Below are 14,973 nucleotides of genomic sequence, written 5' to 3'. Positions count from 1 at the left end.
ACTGCAACTAACATTTAAGAAACTACCACTCGTTGAGTTTTGAAATAGTACTGGAGAAAAATATCTATAATTATCCAAAAATATTAAGATACTCCTCTCTTTTCCAAGTGCATATTTCTGTGAGGCTAGATTTTGTTCATATACTTTAACCAATAAATCATATGGCAATAAATTAAATTCAACAGCAGATGCAAGAATCCATCCAGTGTCTCCTCTATTAAGCCAGACATTAAAAATGTTACTTTTCTCATTTCATTTTTGCTTTGGAAAATATAATTGTTCTTCATGAAATATATTAACATGTAATGGGTTTATTACTGTCATTTTAAATTAGCTAATACATATTTTCAATTCCTTAGTTTTAATTTTAATACAGTAAAGATCAATATATATATATGTAGCCCAGTGTTCTCAAATATATTAATTTTATATTATTTTTCAATATAACCTAAGAAATCTATCAGTAAGGATTAAATTCAGCTATTATAATTAATAGAGAGCTGAAAACAGTGGCTAAAACAAGATATAAGTTAAATTTCTCTTTCATGAAATATTGGGGATGTAAGCAATAGAGAGTTAGTATAAAGGACCCACAGTAGTTTAAGACTGGCCGTACCAGGTCAAGCTTATGGTATAGAACTTACTATCATTATGATCCAATATGGAGTTCCAGCTATTAACTTCTATTCCAAGCATCACCTTGAAAAAACGGGGAGAAAAACAGCAAACACTCATACCAGTTACCCTTTTTTACGGTACGCGGGCCTCTCACTGCTGTGACCTCTCCCGTTGCGGAGCACAGGCTCCGGACGCGCAGGCTCAGGGGCCATGGCTCACGGGTCCAGCCGCTCCGCGGCATGTGGGATCCTTCTGGACCGGGGCACGAACCCGTGTCCCCCTATCGGCAGGCGTACTCTCAAGCACTGCGCCACCAGGGAAGCCCCCAACTACCTTTTTTTTTTTTTGCGGTACGCGGGCCTCTCACTATTGTGGCCTCTCCCTTTGCGGAGCACAGGCTCGGGACGCGCAGGCTCAGCGGCCATGGCTCACGGGCCCAGCCGCTCCGCGGCATGTGGGATCTTCCCGGACTGGGGCACGAACCCGTGTTCCCCTATCGGCAGGCGTACTCTCAAGCACTGCGCCACCAGGGAAGCCCAGCCTTGGACAATTTTTAGGCTGGCATTAAATCTTATAGTTGTCCCTAGTTACACCAATAAAGGTGGAGAGGAAGGTAAAACATAAAAAACTGAGCATCTTTAGCAGAGATGATTCTAGAGTTACTGATTAGTGTAAGTCTAATTACTTGCTGTGATACAAAACCACATGCAGTTTTCTGTCTACTTGGGACAACTGGATATCAATGACATCATCATTGATGGCTTTACCTTCCCACATAAATACTGTAAAATTTTAGGCATTCCAAAAATATTCAGTAGTTGCACCTTCCTCAATTCACACATTATTGACCTGGTAAACCTTTTTAGACAAGAGAAACTGTTTGTGTGCTCATTAACTATATATTCAGGCTGCACAGTTGAGTTAAGGGATACATTAACTATGAAGTAAACACTTTTGATCTTGCCCTTAAGGTATCATAATAACTTTGCTGTACTAAATACGTAACCAGTTGTTTGCTCCCGCTTTATAATTTTGTCAGTTGGCAGTACTGGCCAGCATTGTTGCTGCACTTTTTTTGATACGTTTTCAGCATAAAACTTTGTTCAGAATGAACATATTTCTACCAAGAAGCCTGAAAATGTCTTGATCCACAACTTCCTAAATGTCCAAAATGTGCATTGAAATTTTGATACACAAAGTTTCCCCCTCCATCCCCTAAAGCTTAAAAAATTAAATCACAAGAGCGAAAGATGAGGGATGATCCATTTTTTCATGTCAGGAGTCTCGTATTTATTCTATTTGCATGTTTGTTCATTTATTCAGTAAATATTTATTGAGTTCCTATTATGTACCAAACACTGGACTAGGTATCAGGGATATGGTGCTGAACTAAATGCAAGTGCCCCCGCCCCACCAGTCCAGCTGAAGTTGCCATCTGATTAGACAGAGGTACTAAATTACTAATTAGTCAAACCAAATATACAATTTAAAATGATGGATATATTCTAAGAAGAAAAATAAATTAACAAAATAAAGAGGTATGGTTTAAATTTAGGGCTCAGGGAAAGCGTCACACACAGGTAATTCCTACTCTTGTTGAAGGTCTCTATGTATACACACGCTGTGCACACACATATTTGTGCGTGTTTTAAAATGTGTAGAGATCATATATATATATAAATATGTATATGTATATATATATAATATTTATGTACACACATAGATACTTTAACATAAGTAGGAGTTAGATGAGCAAAGGTGGAGAGAAGAGGAAGGAAGGAAGATACAGAATATGCAAGAGGCCTCGGGTCAGAAAGAATTGACAGAAGGCAGGTGTGGCTGGAGCACAGAAAGAGCCCACAGGAGGTAAGCCCAGGATGGAGTACAAGGCCAGATTATGCAGAGCCTTATTGGCTGTATTAGTGATTTTAAATTTTATACTAATGCAATGGGAAGGCTCTGAAGGGTCTTAAAATAGTAGAGCAGCAGGTTTCCTTTCACTGTAATGTATTAAATTATTAGGGTGGGCCTGGGAGGTAATTATGCAGGTGGGGAAACCAAGTATAAAATAGTAGGGACAAAACCTGCCAGTAGATGGCCAAGTTTTTAATACAGAAAGAGTGAATAGAAACCAGAACTTTTGGAGGTAAAGACAGGAAATTGTTATGGATTGGTGAGAGGTGAAAGAAAAGTTTCTGGCAAGAGCAAGTGGATGGGTGGATTTTTGAGGAAACACAATGGAGAAGGGAAAGATTTGTAGGGACACCGTGATGAGTTGAGTACATCCCTGTTTATTAATTTGAGATGCCTGTGAGCCACCTGGTAGAGATGTCGAGGAGGAATTAAATGTCTAAGTCGAAAGTGCAAAAGAGAGGCTTGAGATTTACATGTGGGTTCTTCTGATTATGTTTAAAATCAGGGAATAGATAAGATTGCCAAAGCTGAGAGTACTGATTGCAAGAGAAGACCCACCATCAACTATAAAGGAACCTAACATATAGAATAAGGGTTCTCATGCAAATCAAAGCTACAATGAGATATCCTCTCACACCGGTCAGAATGGCCATTATCAAAAAATCTACAAACAATAAATGCTGGAGAGGGTGTGGAGAAAAGGGAACCCTCTTGCACTCTTGGTGGGAATGTAAATTGATACAGCCACTATGGAGAACAGTATGGAGGTTCCTTAAAAAACTACAAAGAAAACCATAATTCAAAAAGAGTCATGTACCAAAATGTTCACTGCAGCTCTATTTCCAATAGCCAGCACATGGAAGCAACCTAAGTGTCCATCAACAGATGAATGGATAAAGAAGATGTGGCACATATATACAATGGAGTATTACTCAGCCATAAAAGGAAATGAAATTGAGTTATTTGTAGTGAGGTGGATGGACCTAGAGTCTGTCATACAGAGTGAAGTAAGTCAGAAAGAGAAAAACAAATACCTTATGCTAACACATATATATGGAATCTAAAAAAAAAAAAAAAAAAGGTCATGAAGAACCTTGAACCCATGAAGACGGGAATAAAGATGCAGACCTACTAGAGAATGGACTTGAGGATATGGGGAGGGGGAAGGGTAAGCCAGGACGAAGTGAGAGAGTGGCATGGACATATATACACTACCACATGTAAAACAGATAGCTAGTGGGAAGCAGCCACATAGCACATGAAAATCAACTCTGTGCTTTGTGACCCCTAGAGGGGTGGGATAGGGAGTGTGGGAGGGAGGGAAGAGATATGGGGACATATGTTTATGTATAACTGATTCACTTTGTTATAAAAGCAGAAACTAACACACCATTGTAAAGCAATTATACTCCAATAAAGATGTTAAAAAAAATAAGCGCTCTCAGTTTTTTTGTGTATAAAATTTCCCTGGGTATATGATAAAATACAGTCCACTCACAGAAAGTCTGGTCCAGTAGTTTTGGAATGGAACTCAGAAATATACATTTTAAAAATATTCCTTATAATTCTGAGGTAGTTGTTTCATTTTAACAATTCTGAGGTGGTTGCTGCATTGTTTTCAGCTTGAAAAAAACAGGAGGTTAAAAAAAAAAAAGGATCCTGCACAGTTCTATGTGGAATCTCTTATTTTCAAAATATGAAACACTAAAAGTCAATATGCCTGAAGCATGGAGAAAAGTGACCAAAAAATAAGGTTGGAGAAACATGCAAGGACCAAATCGTGTTGGGTCTTGTAGGCTATAAAAAGAATTTGGGACTTTATCTTTAGGATCAGGGGTAGGCATAAAAGGCTTCAAACAGAATTGATATGAGCAGATATATGTTTTAGAAAAAAATAACTGGTTGTAGAGATTGGTTTTCATGAAGAAGACTGAATGGAGGGTCCAGCTAATAGTTGCAATTGTCTTGGTAATTAGAACTAGGATAGTGATGGAGTAAATGGAAAGAATATAGGTTTGAGGAAAATGTGGAAAGAAAAATGGGCAGCATTTACTGATGTTTATGATATGAAAAGGAGTAAGAGTGAGGGAAATGTCAGGGAAATGTGAGGGTCAGCTCAACAAACCCAGTTTTGGCTTATCTACGTGTTTGGAAGATGGAGCCCCTCATGGTCACAGGAAATGCTGGAGGAGAAACTGGCTTTGGGGATGTCAGGTGGAGGAGGGAGGACCATGTGTGTTGTTTCTCATATGATGAGCTTGAATGAGACACCAAAAGAAGGACGTTAAATGGGCCCTACAGTAGAGATGCATAAATACGTGAATGTGCAGAGAGTTACTGAAGCTGTGGGTGTGTATATGACCATCTGTGAAGAAGAAATGGCAAAATAGGAACCACTCTCTGAAAAAGAAAGGGATTCCTATGGTGTCACCATCAAGAAGAGCATTGCTTCCCTGATAAATACCTATTATAATAGACTTATTTGTTTCAGAAACAGGAAAGCATTAAAAAGGACAGCCATAGAAATCCTCAATTATAACTAATGTATATGACAGTGATGTGAATTAATACTAGGAATTTTATCAGAATCATTCAAATCCAGCTACCTTTTTCTCAAGCAACATTAATTGACAAGGGAAAAGTTACAGTTTAAAAACTTTATTATTTTTCATCTATTTTAATGTCTATTTATCTGAAGTGCAAAACTTTATAAATCAGGTTTATATTGACCTCCCCCCAAATTACCATAAAACATTCTAAGTATATATTACATTTTATTACAGTTTGTCAACCCCTTAATTGTGGCTTGTGTGTCAGTTTATCTCCACAACTTGAATATAAATCTATTGTACCAAGAGCTAGATTATTTGGTTCTTTGAATCTTTTTAAACACTTGTCTCAATGCCGATTATATAATTAATATTCAGTCATTTTTATTAGTTTCTAAATAAAAACTATTAGAATTTTTAGTGCACTAAATGGAAAATGATGTGAGCTTCTCTTTTGACTTAATTTTATAAATTTAAGGAACCGACAGCCAAATTATCCCCTACTGTTAAAGAGACATATCTCTACTGAAAAAGGGAGAAACATTTTATTGATATAAATACATTTAATTTTTATTAAATTTAATACATGACAGGCACCATGAATAATTACTAAGGACTTACACTCTTTAAGAAAAATGGAAAAGCCTTTCTTTACCTCTAGTTAGGAAAAAAAGAAAGTTAATCTCTCACAGCACACACACAAACACAACCATACACACTATTTTAGGTTATGTGTTTCCTATTTGGGGTTTAAAACTATTGAGCAAATCACTGTCTCTCTCAAGACACCAAGACAATAACCAAATTATGGTGTTTTTCAAGATCCTAGAACAGCTCACTCTTAATTCAATTTATTATTTGGAGCCTGTGAAGAATAAGGTAAAAATTCACAAATCAGAAATACAGAGTTTTCGACCTCATAGGAATTCCAAGAACAAATGGCCGTGGAAGACAGGAAATAATAATTTTTTAAGAAAGAAAGTTGGAAGAAAAAAGGGAAGGTAGATAGGAAAGAAGGATGGAATGAAGGAAGAACTGGAAGAGAAATGGAAGGAGGGAGGGAAGGAAGAGAGGAGAAAGAGAAGAAGGAAAGAAGGAAGGAAGCTGGACCCCTGGACCCCTCCCTTAGTTCTCACCCTTCACAGAGAAGCTCACATCTACCACTGGTGCTGGCACTTTGTCAACTCCAGCTGAAGAACGCAGTTCACATGTTTCTTTTGGCTCCCTCCTTCCAGATAATTCACTATCCCTACTCCCTCAACCATCTCTCCCATTTCAATGCTGGGTATTCAGAAGAGACAAGGAAAACAGAACTTCCAGGAAGCTATGGCTATGTCCAAGTCCCTTACTGCCGATGAAAGGGACAGAACATAGTAACCAGGGGAGAGCTAACCTTTGTAAAGAAAATATGATAGAAAAATCCAGCCCCACGGTGTACATGAAATGGTCCTTTCTATGTTTCCTCCACATTAGTTCTCTCCTAGAGCTGTAAAGTAGTATCTGGTGGCTCAGACTAGTTGAGAATTTCTATGCACACCAGCTGCTCCTTAAATTCTTCTAAGAAACCCCTGGGATAACATTAAGTTTAAAGCTCACAATTCCCTTGTGCGCAAGAGCCAACAGTGCAGGGTTTCATCGTCAGAGCCTGTCTGAACCTGTGGGAAAATCCATTAACGTGTGGAAAGAGCAATATATATTGACTACAAATGGACAGCGCAGTGACCAAACTTACAGCTTATAGAGATCAAGGGGGAAAAATCAGGTTTTTTTTCAGAAGGCTGGTGCCAGAAAGAAAAAAAAAAACTAAAGAACATGTGTCTCCACATTCTCTTTTTAAAGATAAGGAAAAGTATCAGGGAGATTAAGTGCCCGAGCTGAGTTGACAAGTTGAGACCACAACAGTGAAGAGCCTCCTGTGATTCTCAAGTTAATATGCTTTCCACTGTATCACACTTCTCCAAACCTAATTTTTTACACATTATCATTGAGGAACTGCAGAAAAGACTATTGTCCTCTGTCATCATCATCATTACTGTGTTAAATACGGGTTGAGAAAAAATATTACAGAAAATATTTGTTAATTGCCTACTAGTTACTAGATGCTGGGTTAGGCTTTTAGAGGTGGGATGGGTAGGAAGAGCATTAAAATCATCAGATAACAGCTTATTTGGGAGATGAGAAACTGACAGCTAGAGGATAAATAATAATTCCAGAAGGTAAAGGGAAATCCCTAAGTGACCATTGTCTGTAGTTCCCTCAACTAAAGTCCAGAGAGGGCAGAAATCACTGCGGTTGGAATTGTCTTGAAGGACTTCATGGGCAAGCTGAGATCTCTGTACTCCGGGAGGCTGGGGAAGATGTGGATAAGCAGTGGTATTTACATAAACATAGCTTAATGAGTAAGGATGATACATGCAGAGACTTCTTTATTAAGCCTTCTAAAACCCTGACACTTGTGGAGTTGTCCACGTATGTCAAATGACAATGTAGAAGTGAAACTTTTTAAATGTTATAGTTCTTATCTATATAAAAAACGAATAAAAAAGAACAAAAGAGAGCAGAGGACATTTTTAGACTGGATAATGTAAGAACTTGGTAGAATATTGCCTCAGAGAAAGAGAAACTTTTATGCAAAAGGCATTGAAAAGCTTCAACACAGTGTCGCTGGGTATTCATATCAACTTGAGAAAGGATGTGTAGAGAAGAGGCCCTTCTATTCCCTCGATCTATTTAAGCAAACGACAGAGGAATTCTTTTGTACACTAGGAGAAAGGGCATTCTGGTGGCTTCAGAAATATGTGGGAAATAAGGTTTTTTTTCTCAAAATGACTGAAAACATTGCCTAAAGCAAAATAAAAATAAAAGTCAACTGGCTGCCCTGGTTTTACCTTTTGAAAGCAAATGAGCTCACAATCTCTCTCTTGATCTCACTCCCTAGCTTCTCCTTTGTTCCTTCGCATTTCCCTTTCATTCTTTCTTCTTTTCTCATAAATTTATGTATCATGTAATAATGGAAATTACATATTTAGAATGGTGCTATCATCAAGATAAATGCATCCAAATGCCAAAAAGAAAAAGAAACAAGAGAGAAGGAGAGAGTATAACACAATACACAGCGACAGCAGAGGCAGATAAGTTTTTATATGCATATTTATATGCAGATAAATCTAAATGCGTATTCCCATTCACCTACATTCGATTTGTGTGACTTGAGGACAGTTAATTAATCTCGTTGAGTTTTCTACTCAACCCAGGATGGTTACAAGAGGCCTCATGCAGTTCTGGGCTAGTACAGTAACAAAAATTTTAATACTTATTCTTGCCTCCTCACTAGAAATCAATAAATATTTCACATTTTTTCCTTTATGATAAAAAAGTAGATCCTTGTGAAATTTTGCTACATATTAGGTGCCAGTGAAAAGTTGTATTTTTAAACTAATCCACTGACATCAAAAGAAGACATTTTCCCAGTGGATGAAACACGGTGAATTCTTTTCAATGTGTATAAGTTAGTTTTGAATCAATGACACTATTTTCTGGGATCCTTTTTTTTTTTATTTTTAGAGAAGAATGAAAACATGCAGCTATTTTAACATATGCACACAGGCACTTGAACTAAACTCACACAACTCATTGAATGTTAATGTGAATATAAATGTGAATATTACAGAAAGCCAAGTTTAATTTTCCAAACATGCTTTGCCCAAGATACTCCTAAATTCAAAACAATGTCTATAGGGTTTCCCTGGTGGCGCAGTGGTTGAGAGTCCGCCTGCCGATGCAGGGGACACGGGTTCGTGCCCTGGTCCGGGAGGATCCCGCATGCCGCGGAGCAGCTGGGCCCGTGAGCCATGGCCACTGATCCTGCGCGTCTGGAGCCTGTGCTCGGCAACGGGAGAGGCCACAACAGTGAGAGGCCCGCATACCGCAAAAAAAAAAAAAAAAAAAGTCTATGTCATATAACTTCACTCTGAGTAAAAATAAAACCCAGAGTAATAGTGTCAATATCACACAAAAATTTTTGAATAGTCTTGTGAACAATTTCAGCTTTGGAAGAGTAAGTCCTCAGTATTATCTTTCATATGACAAACGTTCCATTTTTGTGAGCTTTTAGAAAGTTTAGGTATCATGGAATTTCATCACCAATAAGGAATATAAAGTGTCAATATCTCAGAGCTTTGTAGCCACTGGTATATAATATACTTTATATTCAGGATGATGGTCAAACCAGAAAGACCTGGGAAAAATTAAGTAGAAAGGAAAATCTGAAAAAGAAATGAGTCAAATATCTATATCTATATATATCTACATATATAGATATATCTCCATTTACTTTATCCAGGCAACCAAAAATAAATAAAAAGGTAATAGTTTCTAATTGAACTATATTTTAGAGGAACAAAGAAATTAACATTAAAATGGGAAACAACGATGCTGTAGGTTTGCTATTCTTTATCTGGATTCTGAGCTCCGTGAATTGGACAAATGAAATTTTCTGATGAAACAAAATCAACCACATTTCTGGTTCGTCCTTAAACAAATTCTGCCACAAAATTTAAAAATCTCATTATGCTAATCCAAATCATACTTTGCTTTAAGCTCTAAGGTATTACATATCTTTCTAAAGTATTAACAACTGAATCTACAACTACATGAGAATAAAAACCAAATAACTCAATAAAATACAATATGTCAGAATAATACTGTTTTTACAAAGTCCTTATTTCATTGTACTTGTATACGCCCCAGCGGTAACATGCACAGAAGTGGCCTGTAATGTAAAAAGCAATGTAATGATATTAACCATCATTTAGCCTATGTGTTCTTTCTTTTTTGTACTCCTTATTTTTCTTCTTCTATTTCTTTTTTTCTCTCTCTCCCTTTTCTTATTCATTTGGCACATATTGAATACCTACCTCCAGGCAGAGAACAGGTGAGAAAGCTGTGCGTTTTAACTTTAGAGATTTATTTCATCACTATATGTATTTTCTACTACTGCAAGGCCTCTTTTGGACTTGTTTTCAAAGGTAGTTTATGAGCCTTACAAGGAAATGACGCTCATAACTTGAGTTTGATCAAAATCTTATCCTCTAACATGATTCTATGTGTTTTTTGGATATTTCAAAAATTAAGATGCATCATTAAAGATCAGGCATTTTCCAACTTAGAAAATATGAAAGGTAATGTACAACAGATTCTGAATACAGTTCTATGTGAGTGATTCATGAAAACAGAAGTATAAATGTGTTATTCAAATGACTGATGTTCTGCACTGAATAATTATACCTCAATGAATTATATCTTATGCCTTTGAGGATCTATGCCTTTCTCAAAATGGAAGAAAATATTAGCAGTAATTATGTTGGGATTTATTACCATGTTTCTTTTTTAATTAAGTATCTTCAAATTCACCCAAACTCCGCTCATTCAAGCCGGTGGCCACAGAAACTCACCATTTTTCTTTGCTCTTCTTGACCTCATCATCCTTCTTTTTACATATAGTGTTCCTTGTTCCTAGACTGTATCTTTCCTGCCTTTCACTCAGAAGCAGTCCAGACTACATGGGCCAGGGCAGGGGGAAGAGAAAAAGAGTAAAGCTTCAGAGCTGCTGCTTTTCTACTTTCCCACACCTGGTTCATTTCTCCAGGTATCTCAACATATCCATCGCATAGACCTTTTCTTGTTATCCCACTCAGAATCCTCACCTCAGCCTTACAAACCACAACCTAGGCTGTGAAGACTCTTGAGTTGTGGTCCCCTCACTATGCTACAACTTTGTTATCTGCCTCATTCCCCCTCCTCCTAAAGCATTTATTGCTCTACTTGCCAACACCTTAAACCACGGACTTGAAGGGTTTTGGGACTACATTTTTGTTGTTATTTATCATTGTTGTTATTTTATCTTTAAAAAAATAATTATTTTTCAGTTTTAACCTACAAACTGCTTTTAACAGTCACTCCTTCAAAAATGTCATTGAAATGACAAGGGTTTTTATAAAAATAAAATTAAGTCCAAACCAACATTGGAAGACCTGGAAAGCTGCAGTGCAGTTACAATACCACAAGGTTAGAAGCAGAGCTGAGAAATAAGTGGGTCAAGGGGAGTCAAGTGGGCAAATAGACAGACTGTCATCAGCTACACTCCACATGCCCAAAGCCACACCCCCAGGGGATGACTGGCTCTTTCAGTTAGAATCAGGAGAAAAACTCTCTTGAGTGGGGTTTCTGCTGTAGAAGACTAGTAAGTTGGGCTTTGTGGAAAGATGGCCAAGTGACCAGAAAACCTATGATGACAATAAGAAATGGAAGATCCCTTCATGCCCTAAAGAAAGCCTTACCTCTTCTGCAACACCTCAGATCAGTAAGAAGATTTATGCTGTATAAAAGCAGAGAGGTAAAGGATATGAAAAAAGAACTCTACCAAAAAGTTGCCAATAAAAATAAGAGGGATACTTCAACAAGTAAACAAGAACATAATACTGCTATTACTATGACTATTCTTTAGTTTAAATTTACATATAGAATTTATTAGTGCCAGACATGGTACTAAGCATATTATAAGCATGAATTCATGTAATTATCACAATAATCATAGGTATTGTCCCCATTTTATAGATAAGGAAAATGAGGTCTAGAAAATTCTAATACCTTCACCAATGTCTTATAAAAAATACATGAAAGAGCCACAGTTTGAGCCACAGTTTAGCTGGCCTCTAGCATATTTGTTTTTCATGAATAAGTCATTTCTACATTAATATCTGCAACTCAGCAGTTTCTAGACTCTAGAAGCTTATATAAGCAAACAACTCCCTTGCTAGATCTCATTTTAAAAAAACATTTCTGCTAGCTATCCAGAATTCTCATATGTGATCTAAGTCAGTGCCTGAGCCTGAACTTTATAAACTTCCTCCAGTGACTCTCCTAATGGGGGCCCTGAAACCCAGCCTCAGAGATTGAACTCTCCCATCCTAAGGCAACCTACCATACTTGACAATATATGTGTATGCAACTTGATTTTTGAATAGAGTTTGATATTTTAATTTCCAGGTTGCCTTTGTCTGCTCAGGCTGTCATAACAAAATACCATAGACTGGGTAGCTTAAACAACAGAAATTTATTTTTTCGAAGTTCTGGAAGCTGGTAGGTTCAAGATCAAGATGTTGACCAATGCAGTTCCTGGTGAGAGCTCCTTTGCTACCTTGAGGACAGCCATCTATCTCCCTAGTGTGCCCTCATATGGCAGTGGATTAGAGCACACCCTATGACCTCATTTAAATGTATCACCTCCTCACAAGCCCTATCTCCAAACACAGTCGCATCGGGCTTTAGAGCTTCAACATATGAGTTTGGGGGGAACACATTCTGTCTATAACACAGACCCTATACAAATTAGAACAGGCGAACAGAAATTCTCAAGAATAGCTATTAGTGTCAGCTCTAGCCTTGGTGACACTCCTGACTTTGGAGAAACACAACTGTAGGTTCAGTATCATGGCCATGACTGTGCTGCAGATTTGACTCTGCTTCCCTGTCTCCCAATTCAAAATGGGAGGAAAGATCAAAACTATTTCAAGATAGAGTATACTCAAAATGTTCTTTTTTTTTGAGATTCAGTGGAGTTCCTTGATTTTCTTTTTTTTTACTTTCCCAAATAAACATAAATCCTTGGATCACAGGAAATCATTGTTTTTAGATATTTCTTAGAACTTTCTGACATTTTTCTTGCTCAATTAGTGATCCAATATGCATAATTATTTTTATACAAAAATGATGAAAACTTGCCCAAAAGTTTGAATTTAAGCAGTCGATACATAATTTTTTATCCATTTGTTAACCTGTTTACAAAATAATGTGCTGTTTTGCTAAATTCAACTAGTTTTGTTTTATTTTTTAATTTGCTTGCTTGTTTAACCACTGTGTGTGTGCAGACATAAAGACAGAAAAATCAAAAAGGGTAGAATAAAATCCATTTTAAATGTCCTAGAGTTTTTCCAGAGCCTCTAAAGGATTTGAGTATAAGAGAGAAAAATTGTATTTGTATTGCTTGGAAGTAGCTGCAATGGCAAATTTAAACAAAATAAGCCATTCTCTGTCTCTTCTCATTATGTGAAAGCGAAAGGAGTTGGGGGGAAAAAAAGATGTATCTCATGGAGAAGAGTCTTCTCTTTTCTCCTCATTATTTTAACAAGAATATCATTTTCTCATGGTGACTGTGAGAGCATGACCATGTGTTACCTACCACTTCTCATTATATATATATATATATATTTTTAATTTTATTTTTGGTCACATTGGGTCTTCGTTGCTGCGTGTGGGCTTTCTCTAGTTGCGGTGAGAGGGGGCTTAGTTGCTCTGTGGCATGTGGGATTTTCCTGGACCAGGGCTTGAACCCATGGTTCAAAAAAAAACTATACAATGAAGCAGTATTTTATTTTTACATAAAGCATTTTTTCTTGCTCTCTACCTGCTCTTTTGCCAAAAAACATTTTCCCTCACTGAAAACTCACTTACAGTATAGTGTTCATCCAGGAAAATAGCCTCAGCTATTCTTATACTTTATGACTGTGAATTCTATTTCACGAGGTTTTTTTTTTTTTTTTTGGCTGGGTTGTGTCTTCGTTGCTATGCACGGGCTTTGCTCTAAGTTGCGGTGAGCGGGGGCTACTCTTTGTTGTGGTACTTGGGCTTCTCATTATGGTGGCTTCTCTTGTGGAGCACTGGCTCTAGGCATGTGGGCTTCAGTAGTTGTGGCACGCAGGCAAAATAGTTGTGGCTGGCGGGCTCTAGAGCGCAGGCTCAGTAGTTGTGGCGCACAGGCTTAGTTGCTCCACGGCATGTGGGATCTTCCCAGACCAGGGCTCGAACCCGTGTCCCCTGCACTGGCAGGCGGATTCCTAACCACTGCGCCACCAGGGAAGCCCTCACCAGGTTTGTTTTAATCTATTCAGACAATATACATATTATTGTATAGGAATGGCAGGGAGGCCACCCAGAATAAAAACCATGTCATGTGGAAGCTTCAGCTTCCTCTTTAAACAACAAGCCATTTCACTGCCTTGGCTCTGGACTCATTGGTTTGTGGTCTGTATTCATGTTTGGTTTATTGCTTTGTTTCCCAGTTCATTCACTGCCCAGTCACTTGTTCTATGCCTCAAAGTCTCAGTCCATTTATATGAGTGAATTGAAGGCCCACAAATCTACTGTCCATTCCTTCTTGTGTATTTCCCATTTCAGTTATTCCATGTGTCAGCTCTGATTGGTTCTTTTTAATAGTTACTCTTTGCTGATGTTCTCACTGTGTTCCTCCATTGTTCTCCCAAGTTCAGTGAGCATCTTCATGACCATTGCTTTTAACTCTTTATCAGATAATTACTTATCTCCATTTTCTTAAGGTTTTTCCCTGGGGTTTCATTGTTCTTTCTTTGGCACAGATTCCTTTGTCTTCTCATTTTGTTTGACTTTCTGTGTCTGCTTCTATGAATTAGGCAATACAGCTGCCTCTCCCAGTCTTGAAGGTATGGCCTTGTGCAGGTGCACCCATATGTAGACTGCATATGCCCAGTGGTTTGGGCAACAGGGCTGGAGCTGGAGCCTGACATGGGCCAGGACTTTTCCTGGGGCCCGCCAGGGGCCGCCACCTTGGCAGAAGGGCTGGAGCTAGAGCCAGCTGTGGGCCAGGGGGCATGCTAGGGTGGTCCTGGCAGCCTGGCTAGAATGCCAGGTTCTTTTCCATCTGCTGCCTCTGAGCTGGGACTCAGAGCAAGTGAGTTTGTGCATGAGCCCATACAAGAAAAGTCTCAATTTCCTATAGCTCTCTGGCTCTCTCCCTAAGCCCCACTTGTTTTCAAGGCTCATAATCCGCTGCTCCTGAGGCTGCTGGGAGAGATTTCCC

Source organism: Hyperoodon ampullatus, assembly GCF_949752795.1.
Source record: "Hyperoodon ampullatus genome assembly, chromosome: 6".
NCBI lineage: Eukaryota > Metazoa > Chordata > Mammalia > Artiodactyla > Ziphiidae > Hyperoodon > Hyperoodon ampullatus.
Note: the sequence above shows the minus strand (reverse complement) of the source record.